This window comes from Oryx dammah, unplaced genomic scaffold, assembly GCF_014754425.2.
Source record: "Oryx dammah isolate SB20612 unplaced genomic scaffold, SCBI_Odam_1.1 HiC_scaffold_12, whole genome shotgun sequence".
Classification (NCBI taxonomy): domain Eukaryota; kingdom Metazoa; phylum Chordata; class Mammalia; order Artiodactyla; family Bovidae; genus Oryx; species Oryx dammah.
The window spans coordinates 32,163,615-32,186,167 of NW_024070196.1; the positions used below are offsets into that span (position 1 = coordinate 32,163,615).

General features: G+C 34.5%; 1 protein-coding gene across 1 annotated transcript in view; it reads right to left on the reverse strand.

Moving 5' to 3' along the window:
* Window positions 1–22,553, reverse strand: part of FAT4 (FAT atypical cadherin 4) — a 184,030-nt gene that overhangs the window by 155,212 nt on the left and 6,265 nt on the right. The window lies entirely within an intron of this gene.

The following is a 22,553-nucleotide window of genomic DNA, read 5'->3' on the forward strand; positions in this document are numbered from 1 at the left end:
TTTCGTGAACATTTGTTGATCACTTATATTGTGTAAAAGGAAGTGTTAGCTACTATAAGGCTTTAAATAAAGAAATTCACATATGACCAAATTCCAAATTTACAAAGGTCAAAGGGAAATAATAGCTACAACTGTACCAAGAAAACCAAACCCACACAATTTAATTCAGCTAATTCAATTTTCTCAGCATTTTTTGATCCTGGTCATGTGTCAGGCACCACTACAGACATGAAGATCCAAGGATGGATGAGAAAAGATGTCATAATCTGGCATAAAGATGTCATAATCTGGGAAGGGAGGCAGTTGGAAATGTTAAGTAATTGTAATTCAATGTGGTGAGCATTACATGCATAATGTGAATAAAATGCTAAGGAATTGAGGAGCAGGGAATAGTTAAGTCTACCTGGGAAGCAACTGAGGATTTTCTCATCGGGGAATTCTTGACCTAAACAGTACATGATGAGAAGGAATCTTCCAAACAGGAGAAGTAAGTAATGTCCATCAGCTAAAGCATGAACAAAAGCAACAGCAGAATTAGGTACTTCCAGTGACTAAGCACACCACACAGCAAACTGGGGACTGGTGTTTGGGGTGTGCTCTCAAAGTTTTGAGGATAAAACCTTTGGTTCCAATGAACTATCCCCACTTGAGTAACTTCACAGGAAAATACTGGCCTCCCTACTCTTTCTATGCACACGCTGTGTGTTCATTTACAACAAAAATGACATAGTTTACCTAATAAATTTATTTCTGAAATTTTCAAGGTAATTGGGAAAGTCATTCATCACAAGAGGGGTAAAATACATCAAAATAATAAATTTGCCAATCAAATACTCTTTTTAAAAGTCCACATAAAATATGTCTTGAATGTACTGTGGCAAAATTACAGAACTGTTCAAGGTTCATCAGAAACTTTCTACACTGTAGTAATTCAACTATCACAAGTTCCTCCAACTTCAAAAATATAGATTGTACCATTTAACAAGAAAATCTCTCAGGTCTAATGCTCGGCGCCTGCTCAATTTGCCTAACTCGTATCACAAACCAAACCTGTATCAATTCTTCCATTACAACACCATATGGTCCTGTGATCTGCTCAATTAACTGTTTTTGGTTCTCATTTTACATAGGCCTAGGTTCAATTTACCCTTGAAAAATGCCTAGTGTTTCCTCCTTCAGTCTATGTAAGTCCAAGATCATAATTATCTTCAAGAAGTCCTTTCAAATTAACTTGCTTAATAATATGGTTAGCTAATTTATTTGGCCATTTTTACACAACTTTTGCTACATTATTTTTTTGTAGATATGTAGCTTTGCCTTCTCAAATTTTCTGTCAGATCAAGGCCAACATTTATTTTTAATTTATTTTCTTGAGCAGTGAAATTTTTCACATATTAGATAGTCAACACTCAAACACAGACTTTTAAAAATTGCTTCAAAAGTCCAAGATTAAATTATGAAATGCTACTAAAACAATATCAAGACATACAATTAAAGTCTTACCATTTTTTTTTTTCCTTTTTTCAAAATGGAATTGTAAATGAGATGAAAATCCTTGACTGGTTTAGGGGTCAAGATAGAACAGTAAGTGGTTAATAACACATCCTGGAGATGAAGTGGGGGGTCTCTAGTCCTGGCAGTTGGAAAGTAACCAGGCCCATGAACTGAAACTGCTTCATTAATCATTGTCTTTAAACTAGTAGAGATAGTTCAAGGTAACTGGGATAAAACACTGACTTGTTTCTGAAAACGTCTTCACTTACAAAGAAGCTCTCAGTATGCACAAGAGTAGACACAGAGAATTTAAAGACATATGTTAGCTTACACAGGAAAACATGGGGGCCTGATTATAAAAATCACACATTTCTTTACCAAGAAGCCACTGGATAGGATTTAAAACTGCAAAATGATTGATCACTTAAAGCTTACAGCACCCTTCTAACTTAAGTTATATTGAAGTCTGGCAGAACTTTTGTTATGTAGTAAATAAAACACTCATACAACTAACACTGGCCATATAGTTAATTACAACCCATTGTGCAGTTTCAAAATCATATAGCAGTGATTTATTTACTTCAGAACACTTACTAAAAGACTTGCACACAGATGAAGCATTTCTCTGTTTAAATATCCTGATTTAATATAATAATATAGTCTTTTATTTTTTATTCAGAATATATAATGTCAGTCTGTAAAAGGGAATTGAAGTCAAGAAAAAAACTAATTGATAAAATTCATTCACTAATTGATAAAATTCATTCACTAATTGATAAATTCAAAATCACTTTCAGGATTTTGTTAGCAGTCCTAATTTTCATTTTTCCTGTTTTTCTTGGTGTAATCCTTTTGCCTAACCTTATATATACATATATATGCAATTATATAAAACAATTCAATTTGTTTAACTATGGAGATTTGAATGTGTCCTAACAAGAAATAAAAATCTATCTCGCTGGTGACTACCCTGCATAAACATTTTACATTAATATATTCCACAGAAGAAATAGCTCAGTTCTAATTTTGACTATAAATAATACATTTAACATTAGTTACATAATCTCAATAAAATTTTAAATTTTCAAAAAGTGAAATTGTAATAAAACAATAGCAATTTCAATTTCATAAGAGGTATTTTTAATCACTTGAACTATAAGATTTAGCATTATTTATGCTTGATAAATATTATACTCTTAAAAATTCCTTTATATCAGTAAACTACTTCATATTGTTAAGACCAGATTTGTTTGATCCCTCACTTTTATCAACACTAATCACCATGCTGATATTTTAGAAATTTATAGATCAAAAGTTAGAATTACTTTATAATACTCTTTAATAAATTTCATAAAAATAACCTACATGCAAGATTAAGATAATCACATAGTCACTCATTTATTTATTCAATCAACATTTAATAACACCATGCTCATTTTTTTCAGTTTGGGAAAATTTACACTTTGTATTTGATTAATTGTTGAAACAAAATACTCTGCAATATTTCTGTCACCTTGTGCATATAACCTCAAGGATGTCATTTTGCTTAACTGTATGTATTCTTTTTATAAAAAGAAAGAATGAAAGAACATTTAGGAAATCATTAATCTTTTGGATATGAGGGAAAGCCACACATAGTCTCAATAAATCAATGTCTTTGGAAGACACAAAAGATTTCTGGTTTAATTCAAAATCCTTTATTTAAAATGCCAAATGTCTTTATACTATGCAGAAGTGCTCCAGATGGCTAGGCACATGTTTCAATTACGCTAAATTGCATTTTTTTCCACTTGTTCTCTTACTCTTTACATCTAGAATGTTACTGATTGTATCTTGAGTGGGCAGGTAAAAATAGTCTTATTTGTAAATGTAAATGCTTTTTGGATAAGGGAAAAGAAAACATACATGAATTAAAAGACATTGTGCAACATATTGTCAGAAGTTAAAAAGAATAATTGAGCAAAGTAATGATCCTAAAATCTTGTTAAAGTTTTATTAGTTATTAATCAATTTTCTCGTAAGTGGCAATTACTATACCCTGCATTTACTTCTCAGAAGACCAGAACTAATGATACTTTGGGCCTCTATACTGATAATAATTCCACAGTTACAGAACCATAATATGAAAACTAAGAGGTCCTTCTCAAGTCAGTAAAGTACATAATAATTATTTGTTATTAATGTAAATCTCTAATATTAGCATAAACTGCTATATACCTACTGCCTCAAGTCACCTCATGTATTTTGCAAAGCACTATTTATCCATTCTGTTCAAAGCAAAAAGTCCTTATTTAAGGTCCTTCTAAATATACTCTTCTAGGGTTGACTCATAGAGCCATTCCCTTCTACTTGGAACATTATTTAGTACTTTCATATTGTTTTTTTTCCTGGATCTCTCTGGGAATTATTGCTTTTCATAAGACAATTCAATCTCTGAAAGTTTAGCTGTACCAACAAAAATCTATCACTTTTATCTCCTTCCTAAATGTACCACAAATGTATAAAACAAATAAATAAATAGAAGCTATCTTGTGACAGGTAATTTTTTAGAAGGCAGTGAGGGGATTCTGAATGCTATTTAATTGTTTATAATATATTTATGTGAGTTTAATTAATTAATAAATAGAGCTGTATGCATTTTTACTTATTCAATTAATGTTTTAGTATTTCATTAGTTTCTGGAGACATTTGTTATAGCTTGTCAACTAAATCCAAAGGAATTTAGTATTTTTGAGAGGCTATCAAAGAGGAAAAGGTAATTTTCCTCTGGGGCTTCCTGTGTCGATCTTACTGTTATTACTATCACTTCAGAGAAGTTTCCAAATTTGCAAAAGTATAACTAATCTCTTTTTAAAAAACCTAACCAATTAAAGAAGAAAGGCTTTTCACAAAGACATCAGAGGCAATTGGCATCAGAATCACTTGAGGGGCTTGTTGAAATGACATGATCCAAGGACATTCCTTGAATCTTCTAAAAAATAATTTTCATTTTAAATAAGCATCCACATGAGGAATCCTCATGTGCATTATGTTCTGAGAACTAATCAAACTAAAATGTATCACTATATGAAAATGGAATATTTTTAATAGTTTAAATTTTGCTTATTGAATATACAAAATAGAAACAATAGAAGCTCTTGGAAAAATAAGTTGAAGAAAATATTTTCATACATTCTCATATTTTGCACAAGTTAGTGATATTTCAAAGACTGTCTTTCCAGATTCATTTGATTAAAATTTTGCTTCTACATTCAATCTATCTTTTAATTTATGACTTACTCCCAAAAAGACTTAAAATGATCTCAAATTCTACCTATGCAATAAACACATAAAGTTATACAAACAATATACCACATATAGTGAAAATACTAATTTCTTATTTAAAAGTTCCCATACTAATGTCTATCAGAAACTTCATTAGCATGTGTTACTAATAGGGATAGGTTTTACAGTGCCTGGGCTCTGAAAAATCTAAGCTACTCCATTTTGTTAACAGAAAAACTCCATTTTGTAAGGTTCCAGGAAAAGAGCCTTTGGAAATCCAAGAGCCTTTGGAAATCTCCTGACCTCATTCCACCACCCACGAGCCAATCGGACCCCAGGCCAAAATCTCCTGACTTAAGGCTCAGGAACTTGTGTCTACCTAGACAATAGGGACCAATCAGAAACCAACACACAACCCTTCGAAAGAAAGTGACCAATCAGACGTTCCCCTACTTAAAAATCCTTTTTTCCATGTATACTCCCTATATAAGCAATGTGATCCAAAACCAGGGGCTCCTCTCTATAGCCGCTGTGTCAGTGTCAGTGGGAGCCCCAGCTCGAGCTTGGTAATAAAAACTCTCTTGCTTTTGCATCGGATATCGGCTCCCTGGTGGTCATTGGGAGATTGCGCGACTTGGGCATAACAGCTCCAGTTCGGGTTTTATGCCTTGCTAATAGTATGACCCAAAAAGGAGTAAATTGTTTTTAATATTTATTGATTGATTGGTTTGGCTGTACCAGTCTTAGTTGTGGGATCTTCAGTTGTGACGTGTGAACTCATAGTTGCATGGACCCCCTGCACTGGGATCACAGAGTCAATGGACCACCAACGACGTCCCCAAAGAGTGTAAATTCATCTTTCCCTAGGCTTGGGTTTTCTCATCTATAAAAGAGTGGTGCGTGAGTGTGTGCTCAGTCACTAAGTCATGATGGACCCTACTGCAACCCCAAGGAGTATAGCCCACCAGCTTCCTCAGTCTGTGGGATTTCCCAGACAAGAATACTGGATTGGGTTGCCATTTCCTTTTCTAGAGGATCTTCCCAAAGCAGGAATCAAACCTGCATCTCCTGCATTGCCAGATGGGTTCTTTATCACAGAGCCACCAAGAAAATAGCAGTTATATCATCTATTTCACAGTGTTATTTTGATATTTGAATTAAAGAGCAAAATTCATCATCTTTTCTTAATAAATGGTTTAAATTATTTTAGGAGTAGTTTCTATTATTGTTTAATGATCACTGTTTAATAACCATGCTGTTCCTGTTTAACAACATTATCAGAGACAGATATAACGTTGAAGACAGATGAATCAATATAAGCATGCATAGAGGCTTCTTTGAGCAAAGGTTGCTCCTAAGGGCAGGCATAAGCCCAGAATGGACCTAGTGGGAAGGGAGGACAGGAGGCTCATTAGGACTGAGGGGCAGCCTTAGACTATTTAAAAGCATCTTGATACTACAGTATCTCTGGGGTAAGGCTCGCTCAAGATGGACATACTTTAAATTAAACTCTGTTTAGTTACACAGTGAGTTCTCATATAAAACATTTTACAAATAGAAAAATATTAAAGATAGGTTTTGTCTTACAGCTTTCTTCTCAGAAGATAGACCAAATGGAAAGTGGAAAATGATTCTACTTCTAATAATTTAAAGTCTGCAGACAACCCCTTATGAAGTACAAAAACTGAATTCTTAAGTAAGATAAATAATCTCAACTGTGTGAAATCAGTTACTATGATCAATTGGTAAAACTTTATTTAATCACAGCAATCTTCTACATGTTCTGATAATGGTTTATGTGATGTTTGTGTTCCTGTTGGACTGTTTGTCCTCGAAGGCACAGATTTGTAAAATGAAAATTTGAATCTCCAGTACTAAACACCATGTTTGGCATATTGAAGACTGGGATGAAAGTTAAGGATGGGAAGGCAATACAGAGGCAAATAAATTATTCACAATAAGACCAAGGTCCTTTCTTATGTAGAAGCCCTTGATTACTGTAGAAAAAAAGATTTTAGCAAGGTGAACATATGGGAAAAAAAAGTGAGGGTGTTAGTCACTCTGTCATGTCTCACTCTTTGCAACCCCATGGACTGTAGCCCGCTAGACTCCTCTGTCCATAGGATTCTGCAGGCAAGAATACTAGGGGTTGCCATTCCCTTCTCCAGAGGAGCTTCCTGACCCAGGGATCAAACCTCCATCTCCTGCAATGCAGGCGGATTCTTTACCATCAGAGCCAGCAGGGAAGCCCCAAGTTGAACACAAACACCTGGGCAAATGGACAGGAAAAAGAGCAACAACTCTTCTGTGTCTGTGTCCATCTTCCATCTCAGAAGAAAACTGGAAATCCTAAGTTTGAATTCTCTTCCGAGAAATACTGCAGGATAGCTCCCAAATTTGCTCTCATTTAAAAGCAGAGGTGAAAACATGAGGTGTCTTTTATGCGGCTCTCAATGCTGTAACCTTGCTATCATGCCTGGTTTATGACAAAGTTAGCATCTACGCAAATGAAAAAGGTGAGAGGGAGATGAGCTATATACTTATTTGGGGTGAACATTCTGGGTACATGTATTTAATTTCTCAAAACTGCTCTGTGAAATAGACTTCACAAAGAGGTAACTGACACACTAACATATTAGACAGCTTCCCTAAGATCATGAATTGTACCCTAGTGTGTCTGTACCAAAAGTACTTGCTCTTTCCACTGTTTGCTATATTTGAATTCAATAGTCTTCTTGTCCACCTGGCTTGATAATGAAGACTTTACACACAAAATAGCACTAATCTTCAATGCAATCTGCATATAAATATACCTGGTTATATATACATATGTAGATATATAGATGTTTAAATGTATTTATAAGTATAGGCTCCATATTGCCCCTTCTTCCATGTATGACTAAATCCATATTAATTATCTGTTACTAAATTGACATTGAATATGTTATTTTTTCTTTCTTCTAACCCATTATTAAAAGCAGAAATTGATTCATTCATTTGTGAGTGTTTAATTAGGATATCTGTTTAGGTATATCAGTGAAAGAAATGTCCTTTTCAAAGTTAGTTTAACATCTAATTTAATTCAGTTAATCATAAAATCCCTTGGACTGCAAGGAGATGAATCGGTCAATCCTAAAGGAAATCAACCCTGAATATTGGAAAGACTGATGCTGAAGCTGAAACTCTAATACACTGGCCACCTGATACGAAGAGCCAACTCACTGGGAAAAAACCCTGATGCTGGGAAGGACTGAAGGCAGGAGAAGAAGGGGACAACAGAGGGCCAGATGGTTGGATGGCATCACTGACTCAACAGACATGAGTCTGAGCAAGCTCCAGGATATGGTGAAGAACAGCGAAGTCTGGCGTGCTGCAGTCCATGGGGTTACAAGTTGGACATGATTGAGCAACTGAACAACAATGAATCATAAATTCAAATCTTAGCAAATAGAAATTTTCTGTGATTTCTCAGCATGTCTTGCCTTTTAATGTGACTCATGGTTAATCTTTGAAGCAAGTAATATTCTTTGAAGGGAGATTATTAACTCTTCAAAAAATCATTTGATTATATTTTTTAGTTTTTAAAAATTGAATATTCATTATATAAATATTTCAAACAAAAAAGTAAGATCTGGTTGGCTATGCTACAGGTCAAGATTCAGATGCCTTCTTTTATATTTATGGTGTTTTTTCTTTTTATCTCATTCTTTCTATTACCTTAGCAGATAATGATTTATAATAATTAAACAACAGTAGAGTGTGGTAGAAAGAAAAAAGCTGTGAAACCAAATGAATTCAAATCCAGCTTTACCACAGAACAATTTACTCAAATTGTTGTGGTCCTTGATACTTCATCTGTGAAATGGAGACACTGAGATGCACTTCAAAGAATTTTTGAGAGGAGTAGATGAGATAATATCTTTAAAGCATATAGTACAGTGTCTGACACAAGTTGGAAATCAACAAGAACTGGTATCTTCCTATCACTCCAGTTCTGTTTAAATTTATTTGCCTTCATAATCATGGTACATTCAAAACTATTGCAATGTGAATGCCTTGACCTCAGATCAGACACATAAAGAGAGCAATACCATGTTTTATTTCCTCCATTAGGACAGAAAGAAGACAAGTAACTCAGAAAAGCACAGAGAAAATGGAAGTTTCTAAAACAATTTTTCTTAGAAATAAAACTTGTAAAATTGCAGTGCTTACTATGCATTGTGGGAATATTTAAAATAATGTCGCTTCTAGATGTTTCAATTATGAAATAAAGGTATTTTACACCTTATGCGTTCTGATGTCTAACAGCCTGTCTTTCAATAGTTTTTATTTTTATTGCATTTCTCAGGTAGCCTGCCTGTGTTTTAAAATGACTCTAATATTTGATACTCTTAACAGAACACGGTCCATAAATTGGATAACATTTATCTGGTTTCACATTACATTAAAATTAAAAGAAGAACCCTGAAATTTATTTAAATTATAGGCAAATAAACAATGTAAAAACTACTTCCATTTCCTTGACTTAGGTAAAACCTTTCTTTGCTGAGGTCTGTTTTTTAGCTTATAAGTCACCATCATTTAAAATTTATTTTTTGCCAGATATATTATAATGGAGAAAGTAACCAGAGAGGTATTTTCTAATGAGCTTCCTTAGTAATTTCCTTTCAACTAAGAAATATAATTTGTAAGTTGTGTTTTGTTTCCCATCCACATGGCATCATTTGAAATGTCATCATAATTTCTGCATGAACAGTAGCTATTTACATGCCTCATAGCTGTTTACACTTTTTTCCTTTTTAATCATTGTCTTCTGGACCTCACAGGAGTAAATCAGTAAATAACGAGCAAATAAGTGAATGTAGCACCAATAAAAGTAAACCAAACAGACTTTTAGGAAAATATGCAATGCTTTGTACAGTGGTTAAGGTAAGTAGTTAGAAGTCTCTCCTTTTACTAGATGAAGGTGCTGTAGCTCAAAGAAGGTTAACTTCTGCTTCAAGGTCACAAAGCTTGAAAAGGTACAGCCAGGATTTGAACAAAATTAGTCTGACCTTCAAATTCATGCTTATTTCAGTATTTAATCATGCAACACCCTCAATAACACTCAATATTAAGAATAACATAGAACTCCTTCAGAAATTGAAGTATGTATGTCCATATCCATGTCCATGTGAAGTCGCTCAGTCGTGTCCGACTCTTTGCGACCCCATGGACTATAGCCCTCTAGGCTCCTCTGTCCATGGGATTCTCCAGGCAAGAGTACTGGAGTGGGTTGCAAATCCTTTAATTAAGGATTGAAAATAATTATTTTTAGAAACACTTACGGTCAGAAAATAAAATTTAGATTTTTCCCTTTGTCAACTGTTTACCCTGTATACTATAAGAAGTTATATCAACGAACAAAATGTATTTCCTTAGGCCACTTTTTGTTTCAAGTAGTATTTGAGGTACAAGGTAGGGACGAGCTAAAAAGTGAATGTATAATGTGATTTATTTAATTTTAGACATGTATAACAAAGACCTTTCTCCTGGAGAACTGCCTTTGCTTAATGTTAATACATCTCGAAGCAACACCTCTTTATATCTTCTGCCATCCAACATCTAAAACTACTAATTTTTTTCCTTAACAAAAACTTTATTCTCTAAATGTATATTTTCTTGGTTGCTGAGCAGCAAAAATTCTTCATTTTAGTATAAACACAGTGACACATAGGCAGAAAAGTGCCCAGAAAAAAATACAGTAATAGACACTTCTATCAGCTATGGCCATCTGCGCTCAGTTTGACCCAAAGTTTTGGCAAGCTTATGTGGTCCCTCCCATCACAAAGCATCTTGTCCTATAAAGAAAATTTTTACTCCCACATCCTACATTTTCCAGCAAGTCAGGGGTCAAGTGTGTTCTAAATCTGCCAGGCCCTGGACTTGAAATCCTAAGGATTCATTACTTACTTGTAATTAACTACAACCTCAGTGGATAAATAACTTTGCCTGTTTTATTATGCAAGGTAATAAAATACTAAGCTGTAGATGCAACACAGACAGTTCTGTCCCATTTAGTCATACAAATAAATTAGTATTTTAATCTTTTCAGTGGAGAATTGAAGTTACGTCTTAAAAAAAGAGACTGAGTCAACTTTTTGTAGCAATTAAAGGGCTGGCATACAGCTAGTAGTGAGGAAAAACACTACAATAAAGCAATATAATTAATTCAAATAAACTTTAGTAATTCAATTATGTTTCTAAGAAATGGTCACAACCTAAGATACAGGTTGCTAGATTTGGGCCAAGCCTTTTAAGTAATTGTCTTAAATGAACCTTTAAAGAATACAAGTAAAGATCCCTCATGGATTTATTAAGCTAAAATCTTACTGAAACCCAAATGGTCAAGTTATCCCTGTGATGTGCTACAGAAATGCTAATATGAAAGCCCCAGTAGGAATGTTCTTCATCTGATTATAAAATATTAATTCACTACATGAAATAAAGCCAAATAAGAGCACATTACCAATGGGGCTTCTCTTTGGATCCACCAATAGTTTGGTAGAATCATACTTTTACCATTTGTCATAAGTGCATTCTAAAAGACATCAAAATAAGAGATATTGAAAATGTGTCACTGTATTAGTAAAAATACCATTGAGAAAACCATCAGTTAAACATAGATCTCTTTTGAGCATCTGTGAGATAAATTCTTCTTAGGTCCTTGAGGCTTAGAAAATCTCTATTTCTTTTGTTAATTGCGTTTTGTGTGTATGTGCTTGTTTAATTGAAGACACCATGGCTTACCTACCTGATCTTATATCTCTGTTTAATCTGGCCTTTAGCAAACTAAATATAATTTAGTGGCCTATCTAAGTCATACATTTTCTGTGTGCTAATTTTATATAGTCCAGGATTATTTTTTTAGTTATACTTATTTTTGCTTCCCAGAGACTCATTTATCTATTCCATCATCCTTTTCTTTGTATATATATATGTTGTAACCTGCTTCAAACCCACTGTAGCATGAAGTGGATGTGTCTATAAACATAAAGAGTAAATATTTTGACTAAAAGACAAAGTTACGTACAACAGACCACTATGCCAAGCAGAAGGGAAGCATATCTACTATGGATGTTTGCTTATTTTGAACAATTTCAGAAAGTAATAAAGCATTTTTCTTTTCAGGGAAATGTTTTAATTATGAATTAGAAAATTTACACCAAAGAAGTTACCAGAATTTATATGTATTACAGAAAACAAAGTAGTTTTGAAGAAAAGATAGTTTTACCTTTATTTGATGGGACCAGTCAGTTTGACTTCAATGAAGAGAACTACATTAAGTAATGGACCAAAAAATTTCAAAACAGATTCTCAGGTAAACACACATGATTCCATGGTAGTCAATATTTGACAATTGAGAGATGAACATTTCTCATCTAAATAAAAGAAAAAGCTTTAAGATGAAACAGACACTGAATAATCTATTTTAATTTGATTGTTTCATAAGTAACTAAGCCTCTCAACAAAGTTTCTGGATTAGTAAATTAATTCCCTTAAAAGACTATAACTGTTATTGGATTATATCAACAATAATAAAATGATGAATGGATAAATAGCATCAACATAACTGCAGACTGAGCGGTGTGATTTAGTGCCAGGCATGTGGACCAAAGTCAGGAAACCCTGAATGTTAGTTTAGGTTTGTGACCACATACAAGTCATGATATTCTCTGTGTATCTTCCTAAAAATGAAGCAAAAAGCACCTTATCTGCCTCCTCACAGACTTGTTAGGGAAAGCAAGGGGAAAAAAGGAAAAATAGTACTCTAAAGCTCTTTAGAAATAGAAAGCTTTTTTTTTTTAATGTTAATACTTCTGTGTATATCTGTACTTTGGAAAGAAAGAGCAAGGAAACTAACAAATTTTAGTGAGCGCCTTTTTTTCCCCACTCATACAAGAAGCCTTGAAATAGGCAATCATATCCATTTTACAAATGAGGAAAATGAAATTCAGAGAGTAACCATGACAATGTTTGAATTAAGCTTCTTCCAAATCAAAAACCTACACTCTTTCACCTAAACTTCAGTCCGAATGAAATGCTAAATAATATTTTCTTTGCCATATTTTATTAGTCAAGTTGACTGATATCATTGATGTTAAATATTGAGCAAGGATGGAAATCTGAAAAAAGAACGATAGCACTTAAACTTATCAATATCCAAAGTAGAATATTGCTATTCTGCTTCTTAGCAGAAAGAGCAACATGGTTCATAATAAATTAAGATTTGCTCTCTAAAGCAAAATTTGATAAGTTCTAAGGATATGAGAAGCCATGGGAATACAGTGACATATATACATTGTTATATATATATATATATATATATATATATACTAAAATGTTCTACTTGACCAAAAATGTCTATAAAATAAGCATTAGTGATCTCACTGTACTTTAGGCAATACAGATTTCTAGAGATTGAGTTACAGGTTTTTAACCACTCACATCACACAGCCACGGTCATTTAATCCAGGAAAATCAGTCCTGGATAATTAGCTAGCTTTACTAATTTCAGAAGAAGCTCCATGGCTTGGCTTGAGACATGAAAAATGACTCCTTTCCTTCAGCACGCTCCACTGACTGAGCTCCTGGCCCTTAGGCAGCATATTTGCAGCATGTTCAACAGTAATTCCTTAGTTTATCAAAGATTTACTGAGTGTCTGCCCTGAGCCAGACATATTGAAGGTGCTGGGAACACAGCAATAATAAAGAGCAGAAAACCTTTCCCCTGGTGGAACATATATTTTTGAAGGAAGACACACCATAAACAAAATAAAGAAGTAACATATGTATTCTGTTGGGTGATGAGAGGGACTAAGAAGAAACAAGAAGAAGGAAAGAGAAAAAGGAAGGTGGAGGGAGGGAAAACTCTGCAAGGTGACTTTGAGAAAAGAGGTAAGAAAAGCGCTCAGCAAGCAGTTGAGGCTGAGGGTGCGGCCAGCACAAGGCATGAGATAGGAGCACCCAAGGCCTGGCCAGAGCCCACACTGAGACTGCTGAGCAAGCTCAGGGATGATCCAGGGGAAGAGATGTCAGGAAGTCACTGATGAGAGGGTCTCATAGGGCCTTAGGGCTCACTCTAAAGATCTGGCTTTACAACAAGTGAAGTGCAAAGCCTGGGGTTTTGAAAAAGTGAGTGAAATACTCTCACCTATATTTTAAAGGATCACTTCTGCTAGACTAGATAAAAGAGATCAAAGACAGAAGCAGGGAGGTCAGTTGATCTGTTCATTCATTCATTCAACAAAAATTTACTTTGTGCTTACTATGTTCCAAGTAATGTTCTGTGCTCCTGAGCTACATCAGTGAACACAGCATACCTCCATATACCTCCCCTTGTGGAAGAAGACAGATAAAACATAAGCAAAATTATGGATCAGCAAATCATATCACACACACGCACTTATGTATGCACTTATCTGTATAATGTATGTATGTTATTTAAAGCAATGAGATTGGTTGGACTCCTCACCTCAGAAGAACAGAGTTTGTTAGAAAGAGAATTTCAAGAACTGATTCCAGGGCATTTCAGCACTGAGCATATTGGGAGTCAAGAAAAAGCTAGTGAAGGAGGCTGATCAATTCTATAAGGGAGGAAGATGAAACACCACAGTAGGGAAATGGAGATCAGGCAGAATGGGAGAGGGTGGGGCTATAGGAATAAGTCAGAAAATAAAGGCTAATTCTTACTTAGAATGAGAGATACTGGCAAATATTTGAAGTGCGAGAGAAAACGATCCAACTAGCTATCTGGAGGAAAGGGCATTCTCTGGAGAGGGAGGAGCCAGGAGCAACAGTTTTGAGGTAGGTGTGTGCCTAGCAAGTTCTGGGACCCAGCAAGAAGCCAGTATGAATAAAGCAAATAGTCAAGGAAGAAGAAGAGTAGGAAAGAATGCTGGCGATCAGTAAGAAGATGTCTTCAACAATCCAAGGGAAGGATGATGGTGTCTTAGACCAAGGGAGTTAAAGTGTAAGTGATGAGAAAAGATCGGTTTCCAGATACGTTTTTAAGAGAGAGCCAAGATTAACTGGCAGATTACACTTGAGAAAAGTGAGAAGTCAAAGAATAACTCCAGAGTTTGACCTGAGCAGTTAGAAGACTGGGGTTGCCATCAAAGGAGGAGGAGACGGTTAATGGTTGAGTTGGTTTTTATTGGGGAAGATACAGGAGCTCAGATTTGGAAATGTTAACTTCAAACATCTATTGAGAAACTATTCAAACATGTAAGTGTTTTTTTATATGAATATGGAATTCAGGAGTGCTATACAAGGTAAAGACAAAATTTTGGAGTCATCTATGTATATGTTATTTAAAATCATGAGTTGATTGAGATCTTCTAGGGGATAAATATAAATTAAAAAGGACTAATTTTTCAAGAATCAATTCCAGGGATATTCCAACATTTGAAATTTGAAGGCATGGAGAGAAGTTGCTGAAGAAGGCTGAAAAGGTCCAAGAAACAGAATAAAACTCCCCAGAGTCTGATGACTTAGAAGTACATATACAATAGACACTGGGAATTGCCCAATGATGTAAAAATGTGGGTATTATTGAGACATTGGTAACAATAATTTCACTAGAGTTACAGAAGCTAAGCCTGATGAGGGTGGCTTTATGAGACAAAGAGAAGAAAGAAGACAGGTATAGGCAACTCTTTCAAAAATTTTGCTGAAAAGGGAAGAAAGTAAATGAGGCAGTAACTGGAAGAATAGAAATATATTTTCACTGAAAGCTGAAGAAAATAAAATGAAGAACTGACACTACAGGTCCATTTATTCAAGTGTAACCTAGATAAAGATTAAGAAGTACTTATATAATCCTACTGGGCTTCCCACGTGGTGCAGTGGTAAAGAATCAGCCTGTCAATGCAGGAAACATGGGTTTGATCCCTGGGTGGGGAAGGTACCCTGGAGAAGGAAATGGCAACCCACTCCAGTATTCTTGCCTGGGAAATGCCATGAACAGATGAGCGTGGTGGGCTACATTCCATGGGGTTGAAAAGAGTCGGAATTGAGTTAGCGACTAAACAACAACAACAACAAAGTTATCCTACTATTGGGTCTTTAAATTTCACTTTACCCTTTATTTTTTCAGTCACTAGTATGAAGGAACATAAAAATATGAAAACAAATTTTTACACAGTAAAATCTGAATGCCTACGAGAGTACAGAAAGTATCAACCATCGTTATGACATTCTGTGCTGGGATTAAACATACATACTCAAGTCAGACTGCTGGGTTCAAATCCACTTCCACCATAAGCAAGCTCCATAAACTTGACTTTCATTAGCCTCAGTATCCTCATTTGTTAAATGGTGAGATGTCACAGATTATTGTGAAGGCAGGACATTGCCCAGTGCTCACCAATGTCTGACATAATATAAGCACTTTATGTATATTAGAATCTATATACGATAAAATGTTAGCAAAAAATGTCAATAACCTGAAACAAATAATTCATGACAATGCCATTGGCTCCCAACTGCCTGCTGTCAGAGTTTATAAATGTTGCTCAACATTTCCTGAATACCTTAAAACTTGGTTTTAACTCCCAATTGTTTCCTAAATATTGATATATGTCTGGACTCTGTATCCCTATAGTCAATTCCTGGGTACCACATATAAAAGAAAGAAAGTGAGTCAATCAGTTGTGTCCGACTCTTTGCAACCCCATGGACTATACAGTTCATGGAATTCTCCAGGCCAGAATACTGGAGTGGGTAGCCTTTCCCTCCTCCAGGGGATCTTCCCAACCCAGGGATCGAACCCAGTTATCCTGCATTGCAGACGGATTCTTTACCAGCTGAGCCACAAGGGAAGTCCACATATAAAGTATCTTCCAATTAGATTGTGTCATCTTCGTGACCTTATTGTCCTATTCTGTCTCAAGATTTTAATACCAGGGAAAATCCATCAACCTTTGTATGATGGTTGCATACAACTTTGTACAGTGGTTGCAGAGATGTTAGTACATGGCATTATGTATATTTTAATATGTTATATGTATACATTTTATAAACAATATTTACCTAATAGAATTTTTTTCATTTTCATTTCTCTACATTATTCATATTGTCTCCTCACTTATTATAGTATTAAAATCAGCCATATGTTTTCAAAGACTACTTAAAGCCTGAAAGCAATAGAATATATTTACCATATTCCATATCTAGGACACTTTAAGAAACGCTTTATTTTGACCATATCATTTGCCAGTTACTATTCCCCAATTTTCACTCCAAAGCTCCTAATTCTGAATACTACTTAATGTCATGGTTATCATAAAGAGCCGAACCTTAGATTTATTAATTCTTAGAAGAGAGGACACACTTCAGAGCCTGTGGAATCCTTTATAGTCACTAACTCAACAATCCCTCACAGCTAATGAGGTTCTTCAGCAGTTTTTCATTGTAATGATGACAAAGTGCAAGATGCAGACAATGCAATGAAAAATTGATTCCACAAAATATGAAGTACATAAACATCTTTTCAAAACTATTCTTAGCGTAGTTGCTTCAAAGTATAGTGAAACAAAAAAAAAAAGGATTAAAAATAATTGGGGTTTTAATAAAGGCAAAAAAAGAAATAATAACTTTGTCAGAAGATAAATTATATCTATGGAAATCTGTAACCAAAAGAGAGAGAGAGGACATTGAGTATCCTGAAGCCATATATGAAATTACGCAGCATGAGCTTAATCATTCATCAGTATTCCCTATCTGTGTACATGACTTGAAAATTTATAGAGCCCTTTAAGTCACAGTGTTTTGTTTAACAAATTCAAAAACATACCAACAGGGAAAAAACAAAAGCAGAAAATAATCATAGATTATTAAAAAATAAACACCGTGGAAGTCAAAAGCTGAGAAAGTAAGAAAATGTTTTCCTCCTTTTCATATAATCTTCACAAGTCATCCACACAATTTCATCATTATTTCTTAAGAGAATAAGATTTATCATCTGAAAATCCAAAAATGGATTCTCTACCTTCATAATGTATAGGGACTGATTCCAATCTGCAGAATACCGTGGGTGAGGAAAGTCACCGAATATGCCCTCCCTTTGTCTCCAAGGCCCCTCTCACGTTCTCAGCCTCTTCCCTGTTCCAGAAACTCCTCCACATGTCCTCAAAACTGGTGTCCTCGTTCCTATCAGTAAGTGACCCATAAGAATGAACAGCATCTGCTGAAGGTCTTGATTGAGGCAGCAGAAGTCACACTTCTCTTGGTTCAGACAATACATAACACCACTTTTCAAAAAGACTTTTTAACACCAAAAAAAGGGTATAAAAACAAGGTTATCAAAAGCTTACATATACAGTTGTATCCATCAGATTAAAGGTCCTTCTCTTGACTAAGGCCACAGACTGCCCTGGCTTTACAGGAGAGTAACTATGAACTCAGATAAGGGACTACAAGTCTGGATGTGGTTTTCTTTCTATCTATCTGAATTTAAACAAATCACTTAACTTTTCTGAGACTGCTTCCACAACTACAAAGAAGGAGTGATAATGCCATGTTGTGAGGCTCAAATGATAAACTTGCTGAAGAAACACTTAGTACTCAGCTCAATCACTGAACATAGTAATACTCAATACATTTTATAATAATTATTACCATTATTATTAAATATTCAACTCCTTGCTTATAATTTGCCTGTGAGGAATGACATACAAGATATACAGGCATTGAATGTAAGGCTCACTCACCTTTATCCTGAACAGTCTGGAAGAAAAGTATTTCTAAGCTTGATAGTCAGGATTAATTACAAATGTTTCCACCATTTCTCTTGGAAATCTTGATGGTTTCAATGTGAAAATAAATTGGTTTATTATCAATTGCTAAAATTCATTTCTAATCTTTAAAAAGCCATAATTTGTTCACTTAATATTCTAAGCACACTTTCAATAGACTATTTCTAGTTGTCTTACTATTTTTACTGAATTGCAAAAATGTCAGTACTTAGACCAATGATTCTCTCACCACAGAAGATGGTGCCCTAGGCATACCAGAGACCCATTAAAGACACCTGGGAAATCAAAACTGTATTCATAATAACACAAAGCAGTGTTTGCCTGTTCACTGTGTTGACATTTACACTAGAGGTGCAAAACTGATAGCTGGTAAAACTGCTGGTACCTTAGCACAAAGCCAAGCAGTAGCTCCAAGGTATTCCAGGTGTAATTGTATTATTCACTTACTAGTCACAGTGAAAATAAAATGCCAGTTTCACTTAAAAACTAAAGACTTTTTCCTTGAGGAAACAGTCAATTATTAATTGTATTAAATCTCAACCCTTAAATCCTGATGTCTTTTCAATGTTTGGGGTGACAAACAGTGAAACATGAATAAAGAGCCATTAATCTGTACCCATGTACAGTGGTCTCAAAGAAAAGCATGTGTGTGATGGATTGAGTTGCAAGCTGAACTAGTGCTTTATTTTTGGAATACAATTTTTCCTTGAAAAAAAACAACTGATAGAGAAACCATGCTTTTTTTAAAAAATGGCAGATATTTTTTGTTTGTTTGAAAATGAACAAAAGGAGCCTGATACTTCAGGAAACAACAATATATATTATTAATGATAAAATTTGAGCTTTCAAGTGAAAAATCAAATTTGGAAAACTCTGAACCATTACCATGAGGTTGTGAGTCAATATATGTAAAGGCTCTTTCGATAATATCCTTATCAGTTATACCAATATTTTCCAAATGACCAGTACCTGATGTTTCTAAGTTATACATAGGTAAAATTTCCATTCATAAACCAAGGTAGATCAATATTTTCATGCAACAAAGTATGAAAAATTCAATGGTAGGGTTTCAGATTCCTTATTGCAAGTAAGTTTTAAGAAACAGCCACTTGTGAAATTCTGATATAGTATCAAAAGAAAATCAACAGTTATCTGAAAAGGATATCAAAATATCTCTCTCTTATCCAGGTTTGTCTAAGAGAAGACAGATTATTTTCATATATTTTAACCAGAACAACATATTACAATAGACAAAATGAGATTTGAGAATCCAGCTCTCTTCTCTTAATCTAAATATTAAAGGGATTTATGAAAACATAAAATAATGTGTCTTTTTTGTTAGTTCTTAGGGTTGACAAAATTAAGTTCTTTTATTAACAAATATATATTATATGGTTACTGTAATTTTAAAAGTAATTAATAAATATTTCAAAATTTTCTCAATTTTAATGTTCATAACATGAATATCAATAGATAAGACACACCCAAGCCAAAGCTCTTTGGGGTCTTGAGGCTAAGCAATTTGAGAACTGCAACCTGGAAGTATATATAGGATTTCCTTCAATTTAAATGCTAAGTTCCATGTGGGACCACCCACCTAACTTCTTATTTCCTCTTTGAGCTTTCTGACAATTCTCAGTTCATTTGTAGAACAGAGATAACTGGTATGTCTTTATGTCCCTAGTTCAATTAATGATAAGATCAAACTTACTAATAGCCCCCTCCATTCCCCCTGCTTCTCTCTGTTGATTATTCCTGAGATACAAGAACACATGTACCAGCCTTAGCTCTTCTATCATCTCATATAGCAAACATGTACTGAGCACCTTCTATACATCAGGTAATATACCAGACTCTAGGAGATATTATTATTATCAAGGAAATATTATACTAGGAGATCATAAAGGCCAATGAGACAAAGCCTCTGACCTTCAAAAGTCCAACCCAGTCCCTAAGTTGCATGTTCCCATAAAACACATGTTAAAAAAGAAATGCCTGTGGATGTGCTACATCTCTATTTTTTGTTGTTGACGGTAGAAAAGAGGTACAAAATGTATATGAGCTATTCTAACATAATCAAGACTCTTCTGAGAATACAAAGATGCAAAATGAAAGGATAATAAACCTTGTGTCTGCAACACAAAGCCATCCTTCAAGGACACTGTTATATATACCAAAGTTTTTGCTATGATAGGTAGGGGAGGTGAAGGTATACAACTGGACAGTCTCCAAAAGGAGCAGTACTGGAGCCAAATCCCCAAGACCCTTCCCCCTCCACACAAGTGTCAGAGCTTGAAAAAGAATGCAGATTAAATCATTTCTCTTTTACCACTGACCCTCTGTCCATGGAATGTGATCAGCCATGACTCTAGCCAGAAACCTGAGTAAGCAACCCAGACTTCTATCAATGTACAGGAATAAATTGTTAAAAAATGCATTGGAGCAAAGTTTGCACTTGGAAACGAACAATTGAAAAATCACCTCTGACAACCCTAGGTAATTTATAGCTTCTTTCTGCAGAATCATGGTAAATTAATTGTTTGAGCAGAAGGAAAAAAGAACTTTATTGTATACAATTGAAAGATACAACCAATAATAATATGAAATTCTAGCTCCCAACTACTGCTTTCAATATTCTTTGGAGAAACACATTTGCTTTTAATTTTAGGAGTGGTTGGAGCTTGGGAACTCAAACTTGGTTTACAATTTCAGCACTTTAGTTCACAGAAGATACCCTGACAAACAATTTTTTCTCATTAAAAAAATCATTATGGTGAATTCTCTCCAGATCTTTACAGAGGTTATAGCAAATATGAATAAGTTTTCATATTGGTGTTATTTGAGGTTAAAAAATAACAGACATATTATCACCGATTATTAACAAAATGATCTATAATTATTACTTTTATTCCTCATGTCTAATGAAGAGACAGCACTATTTAATAAGTTTAAGCCAAGTCAATTTTTGCATATCTAATGGGTAAATAGTAAGACTAAATAAATCTTCTAATGATAACAGTGGACATTTATTCTTATTGCCAAGCAAAGGTAAACACTTTAACCAAACAACAACCAATAACATAATCTATTTTATAGTTTAAATTTTTTTTCTAAAGCCTAGAATGACTTAATTGCCTGTCTTAAATAAGTATTTCCATTTTTAAACTAATTAAATCTCTTCATCTAAGAAATAATTCCAGAGAAGGAAAATAGAGCCAGGAAGTGGGTTTAGCAGAGGAATAACCCCAAATCAAAATAAAATTACATGTAAATCATAGCCTGAGTTAAACCAAATAACTCAGTATGTAAGACCTATCTCAGATCATTAAAAACCTAATTAGGTAAAAGAGGACATATGGGTAGAAGTTTCTTCAGGGCTGTGTGTACAGATAAAAGTGAATTTCACTTAGAATGATATCTCTAAGAATTATGTCTCCATGAAGAATTACATCCCTAATTATATATCTAATATCCTCTAGGCAATGAATATACTGCTTCATCAATAGAAGAGCCATAACTACCTATTTTGGAAAAAAAAGAAAAGATCACATGGGATTCGAAAAGATAATAATAATAAATGAACATTTTAAATGAAGAAACCCCTCACAGCTATAAAAAAGAAAAGAAAGCAAGAAAACAAACACATAAGCCTCAAATTCACTAGCATGTTGTGTCTGGGTTCCTGCCAAGTATCACAAACCACATTTGATATTTTGTGTTTTTGGCTAAGTGACACCAGAATATCTCTGAAGGGATATATTGAAGGGGAGAGAGAACTTAGGAACCAGCAAATGAGCCATCCGGGGTATAGCTGTATCGTTTCTAGTTGATGGTCAAAAAAACGTTGGAAGCAGTTCAATTAAAAAAGCAAATCAATGATACACTGAGGTAGTAATAGTCAAAAATATACCCCGGGAAAGGCCAAGCTTGAAATTCTTTGGCTTATGCTTTGAAACATTAGTGTCTAACCTATCAGCAGACAGAACAACTTGTACTTAT